This window comes from Tursiops truncatus, chromosome 10, assembly GCF_011762595.2.
Source record: "Tursiops truncatus isolate mTurTru1 chromosome 10, mTurTru1.mat.Y, whole genome shotgun sequence".
Classification (NCBI taxonomy): domain Eukaryota; kingdom Metazoa; phylum Chordata; class Mammalia; order Artiodactyla; family Delphinidae; genus Tursiops; species Tursiops truncatus.
The window spans coordinates 72854212-72869973 of NC_047043.1; the positions used below are offsets into that span (position 1 = coordinate 72854212).

The following is a 15762-nucleotide window of genomic DNA, read 5'->3' on the forward strand; positions in this document are numbered from 1 at the left end:
ATCCAGGTTGTATCTTCTTTTGTTAACTCTCTTTAAATTGTTATTGACACCTAAACTAATTTAGGGTAAAAAGAGAGTAGACCCAAATCTCATTCAAGTTCTGGCTTGGGAAGCCTATTTATACCTATGTAAACATCAGGTTTTGAAAGAGGAAGGGGAGCTTGAGCACAAAAATTAAAAGAAAAAAAAAACATTGAAAATAAGAAATAGAATCACATGTAATCCTGATTAGCCAGCCGTGGAGTAAAAATTCTACACTTCTGTCATGTTGCACCATGCAAGAGAAAACTGTGGCATTAGTTTAATTACATAAATTTATGAGATGAAAGGAACAACTTTTATAATCATTCAGACAAAATTCCTATTCAGATTGCTGTGCAATATCTCTATCTAGTTTTTATTTAAGTGTTTATTAAAGCGATTCGTTTTGCAAAAACCCTCAAACCTACCTGTATTTTAATGCCTTGAGGGACACTTTTAATTTCCCTTCTCTAATTTCTTTAAACGCATGTCCTCATCAAATGCCCATGTTCCACAAGCCTGGCAACCTGTGTACATTTAATACCTGCTCTCAACGCTTACTGGTGCCATTGAATCACTAAGAGAAGGAGCAGCAGAAAGTCCTCCAGAAGGAAGTGATTTTCTAGGGGTTGCCCCACATCCTGAGTGATGATAATTCTTCTTCATCCTCATCGTAGCTTATTGACCACCTACTCGGTTCCAGCATTGCGTTTACAAGGCAGTTTCCATCAGTCGTCTCTAAGCTTCCTGGACTGGATATGAGCTCTTTCTAAGGGAAATGGCCCCACTCCCAGCCCTGCTGCGCAGGGGACCGTGTTTGAGGTCACAGGACTTGACTTCACCCTTAACCCCGTCATGGTTGATTCCAAGCCAAGGCTGAGAGCCTGACGTAAGGACAACTAACCCATGGAGACTGGGATTTGTGTGTCCTAATTAAAAATATTAATTTAGCCAATAACATTCTCTTGGGAATTTAATCTAAGCACAGAAAGGCTCTACCTATTTCAGTGGGAACTGAAGCAGAAAGGATAGAATATTGAACCAAGATTCTTAGCTTGGGGTTCACGAACTCATTTAGATATGTGAAATTTTGGATTTATGTGTATAAATGGTATGAACTGCTTTACAGATTTAAGGTGCAAGATCATATCTCTTATTTACTGATTAACTGCTCTGTCACTCATATATCTCCTTGGCTGAAGTTTCACTATCATCCTCTTAAGGTTCCCTCACCTCCTGAGTAATCCAAGAACCCCAGGGTTGCCCAGTCCTAAAGGGCTCTGTCCAGGTCTCACACCCAAGTCGGCAGAACTCTGGACACTGGTCAGTCCACTGCTACTGATGCTCGTCACGGCCATGAAGTCTTGGTGAACCCAGTACCCACGGGCAACAGCAGACACCATTGCTGTCCTGCTGTGATGACACCCATGTAGTTCCTGGAGGGGGACCTGAGCAGAATCTTAGAGCCAAGTTCTCACCCTCGGGGCTCTGCCATCACCAGAGGGCTAGGTAAGTGGGCTGTCTTCGTATCTGTGAGGGGACCCATACACCTGGGTAAGGGCCTCAGAACACAAAGTATCCTGTTCTACCCCCTCTGTCCCCACCACAGGGGTACATGTCCTATACCTACCTGTTCAGGTGAAGCTAAAAGTAATAACAAGGTCTTCTCTCCCACCCCTTCTTTTTCTAAGAAAGACAAATCTTCATGAATCCAAGATGTGTTTCTGACATCTCTTTCACTGACACAGGGAGGAAAAAGGTAAAAAAAAAAATTAATATTTAGTGAAGCATTTTACTACCTGTGCATTTATCTGAGAAGAGGGTCCCTAGGTCCGATCAGATTTGCAATGGTATTCTTGCTTCAGAAATAGATGAGAGACAGAAGAACCACCACTGTAGAGAGAGGGCTCTGAGCACCACTGGGGGCCCTGTGGAGCCAGCCTCTGGGAGACAGTCTGACAGGCTCCTCTGTCAGTGAGAGGTGCCAGCCTGGTAAAGGGTCACCTGGTAAAGGGTTTAGGCTTTGGAGCCACAGCAACTACTCAAGTAGCCGTAGACAAGACACAAACAGTAGTGTGGGCATGTTCTGATAAAATTCTTTTCACAAAACCGTGACAGATGGGGTTTGGCTCACGGGCCTGAGTTTGCTGACCCCCCGATCTGTATCTTGATGTGGGTGGTAGTTACATGGGTGTGTGTAGAAATGCACTGAGCCACACACTTATATTTTAGGTACTTTATTGTATGTCAATTATAGCTCAGTATTTAAAAAAAAAAGAAGAAGAAATCCATTAGAAGGTTAAGCCAAAAGAAAACAGAAGAAGAGTTCCATGGGCTCTGGCTAGGAAGGTCCTGGAATAAACCAGAATCTGGGATCCAGACCAGTCAGAGCTTCTGCTCTCGGGTGTTGGGAGACTCTGCGCATAGCTTCGTATCAGCTGCATGGCCCTCTCTTGATTTGAGCCAGCGGCACTGCACATCGGTTCTTTGCTGCAAAGAAGCCTTCCCAGGACACCCCATCACCATCTGTTGGCCAGGTGTAACCACGGTGCTGGATCTGATGAAACAGCCTCCTCAGGTTGAATAACTAGTCCCAGATCACACAACTCACAGACGTGCCTGGACTCACACCTCAATCCTTAAAACTTTAAAACTGTGTACGTCTTTAAAACTCTCTGGAAACAAGTCCCTCTTCCCCTGGGTGGTTATAATAGAGCTGCGTTTCCTAGGACTCAATTCAGCCTCACCTCAGAGTGGCTGTCTGCACTTTTCATTCTCATATTCCAGTTCATCAGCAATTGTTTGTTCTTCGTGCTCAACTTGACAGGAGATGGAGAAAAGCACACAGCCAAGGTCAGAGAGCGGCAGACTCTCTCCTCCATTAAGTGTCTTCATCTTTAAACAGCACCTGATCAAAAAATCGCCTGAACCTTTTCTCTCAGTAGCCAGCCAGCCAGGTGAGTGTCCTCTGTGAACTGTGTCCTCCCCTGTCTTTAAGCCTGGGCTTCCTTCACCCAATATCACTGGTCCTAGAGTGAGGACACAAGAAAGAAAAGGGATTCCACCATTAGCTATGACCCTGAGGGTTTTCCAAAAGCTGTCTATTAGGCAAAGTGAAAGAGGGAGAGAAGCTTTTTCTGGGCACTTTAGGTCTCAAGAACACCACCTACTTGAATCAGAAGCAGGAGGTTTGTTGTTTTGGTTTTGTGTTAAATTGTCTCTATAATTTCAAGGGCTCAACCTGTGTCAAGAAATGTATTTTGTACCTTTTTATTTTGCACCTAAGCTGTGAGAAAGGCCTGCAAGTGGCAGGAAGGTTGCTTGAGAGCAGCACACACCTGGGTCTCTCTGTCATACTCAGCCAGGAGAGAGTGAGCCCTGCAGATTGTCAACTTCCCAGGTAGGACATTCTCAGATCCCTGCCTCACCTCACTCCATGTTAGTTTCCTATTACCACTAGCTTAATGCTTTAAAACAACACAAATTTATTTTCTTACAGTTTTAGAGTGCAACATGGGTCTCACTGGACTGGGCTAACATCCAGATGTTGGCAGAGCTACCTTCCTTTCTAGAGAATCTGTTTCCTTACACTTTCTGGCTTCTAGAGGCTGCCTGCATTCCTTGGCTTGTGGCTCCTTCCTCCGTCTTCAAAGTCAGCAATGTTGCATCTCGCTGTACTTTTCTTCCATAATCACATCTTCCTCTGACTGACTTTCCTGCCTCCCTCTGCCCCTTTTAATGACCCTGTGATTACCCTGGGCTCATATGGATAATACAGGATAATAACCAATTCACAACTTTAATTACATCTGCAACCTAATTCCCTTTGCCAGTAGCCTAACATAGTCACAGGATCCACAAATTAGGACAAAGATATCCTTGGAGGCCATCATTCTGCCTGCCATTCCCCCCCCCATACCCCTCTCTGTGAGTATGCATGGCATACTCATTTTCCCTGAACGTATGCACCTGGGTACATGGTTGTGCGTTTCCTGCCTATTTCTGAATCAAGATTGACTAAAACATTTGCTTATTATCACTCAAAGAACAAAACACTGCCAGTGTTTAAGGGGTTCAGCATTACCACATTGCTTTTATTAGAGCAAGCCACCTACTCCCTTTGTCTGTGGTCCATCTCACAGTATCTTCTTGTGTCTCACCTAGAACCCTGGTTTTACCAAGCACAAATTGTCCCGAAACACATTTAAGAATTTGTTCAAATCCTGTACCTGAATGCATGGTTCACTAGAGGGGAATGTGTAAAGCACATATGAAAGATTAAAATTGCTTACCAAGAGCAATTAATGTAGCTCATTCTGTGCAAATAACAAGTTAGATCACTTGCTGTTATCTCTAATGACTGTTGGAGAATTTGCTGACTACCTACAGGTGTACAGAGCTACACACATTTCTCTCTCTAGTCCAGGAGGCATTCTATCATGGTTTAGATTTGAGATGAGTGATTTACACAAAAAAATCATAAGTAAGTGGATAGGTTAACATGTGCGAGCACCCGTAGCATATTGAGCAAGTTAGTGAAGTGATTAAGAGTAAGCATTTAAACTCAAACTGCCTGGGTTCAACTTTTAGCTCTTTCCCTTACTAGCTGTGTGCCTTAAGCAAGTTTATTTACTTACCTCTCTGTGCTTCACTTTTCTCCTCTGTATAATGAAGATAGTAATAATGCCTATCTCACAGGGTTGTTGTAAAAATGAAATTAGTTAATACATCTAAAATGCTTAGACCCATGTTTGACCCATAGTAATTGCTCAGCGCATGTTAATTCTTACTAGGCTCCGCATCATTATTGTTATTGCTACGTGACAGACACTGGAAGGCTCACTTGGTTCAGTCTCCTATCCTCCACGAGCTTATCATCTCCAGGAAGGAACAGATAAATAGGTAGGGAGGAAAGAGTCAAGGGAGGAAAGAGGGGCATAAATATAGGAAAGAGAAACAGGGAAGGTTTCTTAGAAGCAGCAGCATTTAAGGTGAGACTTTAAGAAAACTAAAAACTTAACCCGAGTAGCTGGAGCTGGTGGTGGAGTTGCGAGTGTTGCAGGAATTGGGCACAAGATCTAGAGACCAAGCTGAATGCTGCAGGTGAGTTCCTGCCATGAGGACCAGTACTGCTATTGTTATGGCCACGTGGCCCAAAGGAAGCCCCTGCAGTGGCAGCTGCCTCTTCCGTTTCTTCCTTCCTCATGGTTCCTTACCTTCTCTTTGCCTTTTTTCTGTCTTCTCCTTTTGTAAAGCCTTGGCCCCAACAGCGCTCTCAGGTGGGACAGGTTGATGGCCCCTTGTTTAGATACAGTGCCTTCAAGGTGGGGGTGTGCCCGGGCCATATGTGTCATCCTCCTGGTCTGGGGTCGCTATGATTCCAGGTTTTAGTGAGGAGACCACCAGACTCATCTCTCTTTGTCATGTGGTTTCCTGGAGAACAGATCTGAACCATCAGTGACACAGAGGCTGTGCTGGTCCATCTCCCATGCTTACCATAGTCCTGAGACCATTTGTCCCAGATTTTTAATAAGAATGAAATTCCACGAGTCCTGGAAACTGGGGCCTCAGCTTACAAGTAGAGGGCATGTAAGAGAATTTTAGGAGAATTGTATTAATAGATGGCACTAGCATTTCTCTGTTCTTGCTGATGAAGAGCACAACTCCACTGCTTTCCCATTTCTGCTCCAGTTTTAATCTGGCTCTGGCCATTTACTGGGTTGGGGCTGTCTGGAGGTCTGGAAGCAGATGAGCTGGAATCTCGTTTCCACCACTTGTATAGGTTGAACAAATCATAGCCAGTTATGTAAACCCTCAGAGCCTTCCTCTTCTCATCTGGAAAATAAGGATGAAATACTGCTCTCAGAGCATTCTGAAGATGATCAAATGGGGTGAATTTAAAGCCTGAGTCCAGTGCACAGACAGTGGTGGTGGAGTCCTGTCCTTCAGGATATCTGCCCTTCCTTCTGCCCTTCTTTCTCCCCCTCCCTCTCTTCACCACTAGCAGAGCCCTCTCAGCTGAGCCGGGGCTCATGTTTCCTGCTTTCTGTTAGGCTGCAGCTTTCTGATCTCTGCCTGGGACAATCTTGCTTAGAGAGTGTTTGTAAAATTGGAAAAACAGAGCAATGAGCATAGCACTACAGCACAAGACTTTGAGCCCAAAAATCTCTGTGAGTTTGGTCAAGCAGTTATACTCCTCAATCTTCTCTTCTCTAAATTAGGAGAGGACCCAACTCACAGGATTTTTGTGAAGATTAAAGTGATGTTGTGTGAAAGCTCCGTGTGCACTGTATTGTTATTGCCATCATCACTGATAACCACTGGCTGGTTTCCAGACATTGTTGAGGAAATAGTACTTCACAATTGCTTCACTCCTGGAGGCACCTATGAATGTGAAGCAACTCTATCAGAAATCCACATCCTCTGATGCTCCAGACCAGAACGGTCTACTATAGTAGTGCCTCCCCACCCCCACCCAGCCACGTGTAATGTGGCCACATAAATGTAAAACTGAATTTAATTTAAAATATACTTCCTTGAGGGCACACAGCAGAAACAAGAAGAACTACAATTCTGCAGCCTGTGGAAGGAGAACCACATTCACAGAAAGATAGACAAAACAAAAAGCCAGAGGACTTTGTACCAGATGAAGGAACAAGATAAAACCCCAGAAAAACAACTAAATGACCATGAGATAGGCAACCTTCCAGAAAAAGAATTCAGAATAAAGATACCGAAGATGATCCAGGACCTAGGAAAAAGAATGGAGGCAAAGATCGAGAAGATGCAAGAAATGTTTAACAAAGACCTAGAAGAATTAAAGAACAAACACCTAGAAAAATTAAAGAAGAAACAAACAGAGATGAACAATACAATAACTGAAATGAAAACTACACTAGAAGGAATCAATAGCAGAATAACTGAGGCAGAAGAATGGATAAGTGACCTGGAAGACAGAATGGTGGAATTCACTGCTGTGGAACAGAATAAAGAAAAAAGAATGAAAAGAAACGAAGACAGCCTAAGAGACCTCTGGGACAACATTAAACGCAACAACATTTGCATTATGGGGGTCCCAGAAGGAGAAGAGAGAGAGAAAGGACCCGAGAAAATATTTGAAGAGATTATAGTAGAAAACTTCCCTAACATGGGAAAGGAAATAGCCACCCAAGTCCCATAGAGAGTCCCATACAGGATAAACCCAAGGAGAAACACACTGAGACACATAGTAATCAAACTGGCAAAAATTAAAGACAAAGAAAAATTATTGAAAGCAGCAAGGGAAAAACAACAAATAACATACAAGGGAACTCCCATAAGGTTAACAGCTGATTTCTCAGCAGAAACTCTACAAGCCAGAAGGGAGTGGCATGATATACTTAAAATGATGAAAGGGAAGAACGTACAACCAAGTTTACTCTGGCCGGCAAGGATCTCATTCAGATTCGATGGAGAAATCAAAACCTTTCAGACAAGCAAAAGCTAAGAGAATTCAGCACCACCAAAGCAGCTTTACAACAAATGCTAAAGGAACTTCTCTAAGTGGGAAACACGAGAGAAGAAAAGGACCTACAAAAACAAACCCAAAACAATTAATGAAATGGTAATAGGAACATACATATCAATAATTATCTTAAATGTGAATGGATTAAATGCTCAAACCAAAAGACACAGGCTCGCTGAATGGATACAAAAACGAGACCCATATATATGCTGTCTACAAGAGACCCACTTCAGACCTAGGGACACATACAGACTGAAAGTGAGGGGATGGAAAAAGATATTCCATGCAAATGGAAATCAAAAGAAAGCAGGAGTAGCAATACTCATATCAGATAAAATAGACTTTAAAATAAAGAATGTTACAAGAGACAAGGAAGGACACTACATAATGATCAAGGGAGCAATCCAAGAAGCAGATATTACAGTTATAAATATATATGCACCCAACATAGGAGCACCTCAATACATAAGGCAACTACTAACAGCTATAAAAGAGGAAATCCACAGTAACACGATAATAATGGGGAACTTTAACACCTCACTTACACCAATGGACAGATCATCTAGAAAGAAAATTAATAAGGAAACACAAGCTTTAAATGACACAAGAGACCAGATAGAATGAATTGATATTTATAGGACATTCCATCCAAAAGCAGCAGATTACACTTTCTTCTCAAGTGCACATGGAACATTCTCCAGTATAGATCACATCCTTGGTCACAAATCAAGCCTCAGTAAATTTAAGAAAATTGAAATCATATCAAGCATCTTTTCTGATCAAAACACTATGAGATTAGAAATCAATTACAGGGAAAAAATATGTTAAAAACACAAACACATGGAGGCTAAACAATACGTTACTAAATAACCAAGAGATCACTGAAGAAATCAAAGAGGAAATCAAAGATTGCCTAGAGACAAATGACAATGAAAACACGATGATCCAAAACCTATGGGATGCAGCAAAAGCAGTTCTAAGAGGGAAGTTTATAGCAATACAAGCCTACCTCAAGAAACAAGAAAAATCTCAAATAAACAATCTAACCTTACACCTAAAGGAACCTGAGAAAGAAGAACAAACAAAACCCAAAGTTAGTAGAAGGAAAGAAATCATAAAGATCAGAGCACAAATAAATGAAATAGAAACAAAGAAAACAGTAGCAAAGATCAATAAAACTAAAAGCTGGTTCTTTGAGAAGATCAACAAAATTGATAAACCTTTAGCCAGACTCATCAAGAAAAAAATGGCAAGGACTCAAATCAATAAAATTAGAAATGAAAAAGAAGTTACAACTGACCCAGCAGAAATACAAAGCATCCTAATAGACTACTGCAAGCAACTCTATGCCAATAAAATGGACAACCTGGAAGAAATGGACAAATTCTGAGAAAGGTATAACCTTCCAAGACTGAACCAGGAAGAAATAGAAAATATGAACAGACCAATCACAAGTAATGAAATTGAAACTGTGATGAAAAATCTTCCAACAAACAAAAGTCCAGGACCAGATGGCTTCACTGGTGAATTCTATCAAACCTTTAGAGAAGACCTAACACACATCCTTCTCAAACTCTTCCAAATATTTGCAGAGGAAAGAAAACTCCCAAACTCATTCTACGAGGCCATGTCACCCTGATACCAAAACCAAACAAAGATACTGCAAAAAAAGAAAATTACAGACCAATATCACTGATGAATATAGATGCAAAACTCCTCAACAAAATACTAGCAAACAGAATCCAACAACACATTAAAAGCATCATAGGGGGCTTCCCTGGTGGCGCAGTGGTTGAGGGTCCACCTGCCGATGCAGAGGACGCGGGTTCGTGCCCCAATCTGGGAAGATCCCATATGCCGCGGAGCGGCTGGGCCCGTGAGCCATGGCCACTGAGCCTGCACGTCCAGAGCCTGTGCTCCGCAATGGGAGAGGCCACAACGGTGAGAGGCCCACGTACTGCAAAAAAAAAAAAAAAAAAAAAAGCATCATAAACCACAATCAAGTGGGATTTATCCCAGGTATGAAGGATTATTCAGTATACACAAATCAATTAATGTGTTACACCATATTAATAAATTGAGGAATAAAAACCATATGATCATCTCAATAGATGCAGAAAAGTTTTTGGCAAAATTCACACCCATTTATGATAAAATCTCTCCAGAAAGTGGGCACAGAGGGAACCTACCTCAACATAGTAAAGGCCATAGATGACAAACCCACAGCAAACATCATTCTCAATGGTGGAAAACTGAAAGCATTTCCTCTAAGATCAGGAACAAGACAAGGATGTCCACTCTTGCCACCATTTTTCAACATAGTTTTAGAAGTCCTAGCTATGGCAATCAGAGAAGAAAAAGAAATAGAAGGAATACAAATTGGAAAAGAAGAAATAAAACTGTCACTTTTTGCAGATGACATGATACTCTACATAAATACTGTTCCTATTTGCAGATGACATGATACTATGCATAGATAATCCTAAAGATGCCACCAGAAAACAACTAGAGCTAATCAGTGAATTTGGTAAAGTTGCAGGATACAAAATGAATGCACAGAAATCTCTTGCATTCCTATGCACTAACAACTAAAGGTCAGAAAGAGAAATTAAGGAAACACTCCCATTTACCATTGCAACAAAAAGAATAAAATACATAGGAATAAACCTACCTAAGGAGGTAAAAGACCTGTACTCAGGAAACCATAAGACAGTGATGAAAGAAAGGTGACACAAACAGATGGAGAGATATACCATATTCTTGGATTGGAACAATCAATATTGTGAAAATGACTATACTACCCAAAGCAATCTACAGATTCAATGCAATCCCTATCAAATTACCAATGGCATTTTTTTATGGAAGTAGAACAAAAAAAATCTTAAAATTTGTATGGAGACACAAAAGACCCCGAATAGCTCAAGCAATCTTGAGGGAAAAAAACGTACCTGGCAGAATCATGCTCCCTGACTTCAGACTGTACTACACAGCTACAGTAATCAACACAATATGGTACTGGCACAAAAACAGAAATATAGATCAATGGAACAGGATAAAAAGCCCAGAGATAAACCCATGCACCCATGGTCAACTAATCTATGACAAAGGAGGCAAGGGTATACAATGGAGAAAAGACAGTCTATTCAGTAAGTGGTGCTGGGAAAACTGGACAGCTACATGTAAAAGAATGAAATTAGAACACTCCCTAACACCACACACAAAAATAAACTCAAAATGGATTAGAGACCTAAATATAAGACCAGACACTATAAAACTCTTAGAGGGAAACATAGGAAGAACACTCTTTGACATAAATCATAGCAAGATCTTTTATGATCCACCCACTAGAGTAATGGAAATAAAAACAAAAATAAACAAATGGGACCTAATGAAACTTAAAAGTGTTTGCAAAGCAAAGGAAACTACGAACAAGGCAAAAAGACAATCCTCAGAATGAGAGAAAATATTTGTAAATGAATCAATGGACAAAGGATTAATCTCCAAAATATATAAACAGCTCATGCAGCTCAATATTAAAAAAACAAAGAACCCAATCCAAAAATGGGCAAGATCTAAGTAGACATTTCTCCAAAGAAGACATACAGATGCCCAAGAGGCACAAGAAAAGCTACTCAACATCACTAATTATTAGAGAAATGCAAATCAAAAGTACAATGAGGTATCACCTCACACCAGTTAGAATGGGCATCATCAGAAAATCTACAAACAACAAATGCTGGAGAGGGTGTGGAGAAAAGGGAACCCTCTTGCACTGTTGGTGGGAGTGTAAATTGATACAGCCACTATGGAGAACAGTATGGAGGTTCCTTAAAAAACTAAAACTAGAATTACCATATGACCCAGCAATCCCACTACTGGGCATATGTACAGAGAAAACTGTAATTCAAAAAGACACATGCACCCCAATGTTCATTGCAGCACTATTTACAATAGCCAGGTCATGGAAGTAACCTAAATGCCCATCAACAGATGAATGGATAAAGAAGTTGTGGTACATATATACAATGGAATATTACTCAGCCATAAAAAGGAACAAAACTGGGTCATTTGTAGAGACGTGGATGGATCTAGAGACTGTCATACAGAGTGAAATAAGTCAGAAAGAGAAAAACAAGTATCATTTATTAACACGTATATGTGGAACCTAGAAAAATGGTACAGATGAACCAGTTTGCAGGGCAGAAATAGAGACACAGATGTAGAGAACAAACATATGGACACCAAGCGGGGTAAGTGGTGGAGTGGGTGGTGGTGGTTGGATGTTTTGGGAGATTGGGATTGACATATATACACTAATATGTATAAAATAGATAACTAATAAGATCCTGCTGTAGAAAAAATAAATTAAAAAAAGAGAAATAGCCCACTCAGATAAAAAGAACAGACGAAGTTAAGAGGAAACATTACTAAACAAAATATTTTACCTAAGTCACCATATCTCATAAAAGTTACAAAGTTGGGACATAATGAGAGTAACATATCTTGTTTTTTCCTCTTAAAAAACACCAGTTCAGGGGGTCTTCCATGGTGGCACAGTGGATAAGACTCCATCCTACCAATGCAGGGTGCCCGGGTTTGACCCCTGGTCAGGGAACTGGAGATCCCACATGTATGCCACAACTAAGGAGCCCACGTGCCACACCTAAGGCGCCGGCGAGCTGCAACTAAGGAGCCTGTGAACCACAGCTAAGACTCAGCGCAACCAAATAAATAAATAAATAAATAAATAAATAAATAAATAAATAAAACAAAACCAGTCCAAGCCCACCCCCCAAATAAAAGTATATATATTTATATACTTCCTTAGTCACACTAGCCACTTTTCACTGGCTCATAGGTACTTATGGCTGGTGGCTACTGTATTGTTCGGTGCAAATATAGAACATTTTCATCATCCAGAAAGTTCTGTTGACAGTGCCAGACTAAAATATAAGTTCCCTTCCCCATCTCTTTGAAGAGTTCCAGGAACTGCTAAAGTGAAATTTGAGGATGCCATAGAGCCCACAGAACGTATCTTTTAAGTTAATCATCCTAAATACACTCTTCAGACTTACTATTGATAAAAGGACACAGAAAGGATCATTGTTGCTCTGAAAATAGTAGTTAGAATTACGGAGACTCTTGACCTAGGGGAATGCACATTAATTATTACATACATGCCCTTTCTGGGATACTCCTCAGGAATTTGGCACGGTGAGTTGGTGTCATAGAAAATTATTAGGTTTAAAGCAGAGATCCTGCAGAAACCAAGATGTAACTTTTTTGGGGAAAACAATCACGTTAACCAACATCCCAGAAGCTGACACAGGGGAGAAGGTAATTGGCCAGCTCTTAGAGAAGTTATCAGAAGATAGCAGGAGATTTGCTACAGCCTGTCTGCATAACTCTAGGACCCCGAGAGGAACTGGGCAATTACCATGTGTCACCACAGAGCCTCCTTGAGAAGGAAAGAGCAGGTGTCAAGTCAGATGCCAAAACCAGCGTTACTTGCCCTGGTAGATTGGGTTTGAAATGTCTCCCTGGTGAGTGTGCTCTCTGCTGGAATTTCCTTCTGCGGGCAGGTGAGGTTGAGGACTGGAAGAAAACCACCGTGATTCAGTGCGGTTTCCCACTAGAAAGGTCCCGGGGCAGAACAATGAGTCCAGTTTAAGTTTGTTAGTTTTTTAAAATGTCTATTGTTGTTACCTTATTGTCCTTGCTTGTACTAGTAGTATAGATGGTAATGAAGAAAATGGAAGCAGGCAGCCTTCTGTGATGTAACACTGTTACAAAGATTCACTGAGGGACCTGTGATAAGCTCTGGCCCTGAGTATGGCATGTGCTAAACACTTACGGAAATGTTAGCTTGACTAATGAACAGTATACATATTTATTAGTAGTCAACATTAATATTTCTTAGTAATTTTATAAATATTACTAACATTTAATGCTATGAAATATCAGTTAAAACATCAGTAGTTTTTTTTTTTTTTTTTTTTTTTTTTTTTTGCGGTACGCGGGCCTCTCACTGTTGCGGCCTCTCCCGTTGCGGAGCACAGGCTCTGGACGCACAGGCTCAGTGGCCATGGCTCACGGGCCCAGCCGCTCCGCGGCATGTGGGATCTTCCCGGACCGGGGCACGAACCCGTGTCCCCTGCATCGGCAGGCGGACTCTCAACCACTACGCCAGCAAGGAAGCCCAGTGGTATTTTTTTATTCATTCCACAAATACTTATTGAGCGCCTACTTGGTGTCAAACTCTGTTCTAAGAGCCCAGGCAAATCTCAGGAAACTTATACTTGAATGAGGGGAGACTGCCTAGTAAGATAATTACAGATGGTGATACAGGCTAAGAAGAGTGACTAAGGGGGTTGGGGGAGACATCACAGGCTACTGCCTGAGGGTGGCTGGGAAAGGACTTTCTGAGGAGGGGGCATGTGTCCTGACCCCTGTATGATGAGAAGGAGCCATGAGATGCTCCAAGGTGATAGCAATTAGAATGTGCTGGACAATAAGTAGCAGAAAACTTTGATTTGAATGGTTGAAGTAATAAGAATATTTACTGCTTCACATAACAAGAAGTCCCAGTTAGGACGGTTCTAGGGTGGGCTAACTCAGGGCTCAACCACAGCACAAGGACCCACGTTCCTCCATTCCCAAGAGTTGGCTTGGTACTCAGACTATCTCCCCTCACGGCTACCACTGTTCCCAGCACCACATCTGAAATAACATCCAGAGAAAGAAGATAGTATTTCCAGAAGTGTTCCCAGCAGATTTCCTCTTGCATCTTATTGGTCAGAACTGGGCCAAATGCTTACCCTTAAAATCATTCACCAGCAAAGGAACAGAATCACCATGATTAGCAAACTTCTTCTGTAATGAGTTAGGAAATCTTTTAGACTTGTGGGTCAAGAGGCAAAACTGAGGCTATTATGTAGGTGCTTACATAACAAGATAAAACAAATTCCCACAAAATTTTTGTGGATTGATGAAATTCCAAATAGAATAATAATTAAATCCATTTTAAAAATATAGGTCTACTAATGAGAAGAATGGACTTCTTTTGGGAGGGATATCATTTTGATTATTTGAGGCTCAAAGATAGTGTTTCCTGTCACCAAATAAATTGCAAATGTCTGTGAATGCCGATAGGAGATTTTACATATTTCATCTTTGACGATGTCTTTACGTGGATAGGTGATACATGTGGCCTCAAAGTGCTTTCAAGTCATAATTCTGTCACTGATTTATAGTGTGCCACTACTCAAGTTTGCCTGCGTTGTGTGAAAGCAGCTACACACAAAAAGTAAACAAATGGACATATCTGTGTTTCAACAAAACATTATTTATAGGCACTCAAATTTGCAGTTCTTTTCATGTGTAATGAAGTATTCTTTTCAATTATTCAAAAGTATAAACACAGTTCTTAGCCTGTGGGCTGTACAAACACAAGCAGTGTGACAAATTTGGCCCACGGGCTTTAGTTTTCTGACTTCTGCTCTAGAGTAATGAGGATTTTCTTTGTGTCATGAGGGGAAGGGACTCTGCCTGCAGGGATCAAGGTGGAAACCGCACTTGGGTAGAGATGCAGCAGCGTTCACTTCAAGGGAGAACTTTCCAGCCTGAGGGAACAGTAAGTGCAGAGATCCAGCTGCAGTGATAAGCCCTGCATATATGCTTCTCATCCAGGAGCAGGGAGTCGGAGGGGAGGGGAGGCCCAAGATGAAGGGGGAGGGGGAGACAACTTCCAGAATGGTGATGTGATGAGTCTCATGGACCCTCCCCACAGCAAAACAACCATAACTCGTGAAACATTTTTAAAAAAAAACAAACACTAACCATTTAAACTACCTGAAAACTCCTTGATTGTCCTAGGGGCACACAGCAAATAAATACTTATTCAAGAAAATCGATTAAATCTCGGTAAGAACAGTGAGAGTCTGAGGCACTAGAGTCAGGACTCATTCCCTCCTTCCCCTGCCCCGCAGCTGCATGTTGCAGAGGCTAAATTCCAGGTGAGTATCGCCAAGGTGTTGGGGCTCCCTTACTCCCTCAGCCCCCCCTCATTGGGAAGAGGTGTTACCCAAGCTGTGGAGAATACTGGGGACCCCTTACCTTCGCCTAGTTTGCTCACAGGGTGGAGCTTCCACGCTAGGAAGGTAAGGGGGGAAGATCAGAGGATGCCATCCCAGCCTGGCACCCAGCATATAAAGCAGGGGTGTCACTCTGAAAGAAGC

General features: G+C 41.6%; 1 long non-coding RNA gene across 2 annotated transcripts; it reads left to right on the plus strand.

Moving 5' to 3' along the window:
• Positions 1–1248: 1248 nt before the first annotated feature.
• On the plus strand, positions 1249–3423 carry LOC141279653 (uncharacterized). Of its 2 annotated transcripts, XR_012334236.1 has the most exons (4): positions 1249–1530; positions 1713–1780; positions 2809–2978; positions 3308–3423. It is a non-coding gene; the product is annotated as an uncharacterized lncRNA (long non-coding RNA). The 2 variants fall into 2 exon arrangements; XR_012334237.1 differs by lacking the exon at positions 1713–1780.
• The last annotated feature ends 12339 nt before the right edge of the window (positions 3424–15762 follow it).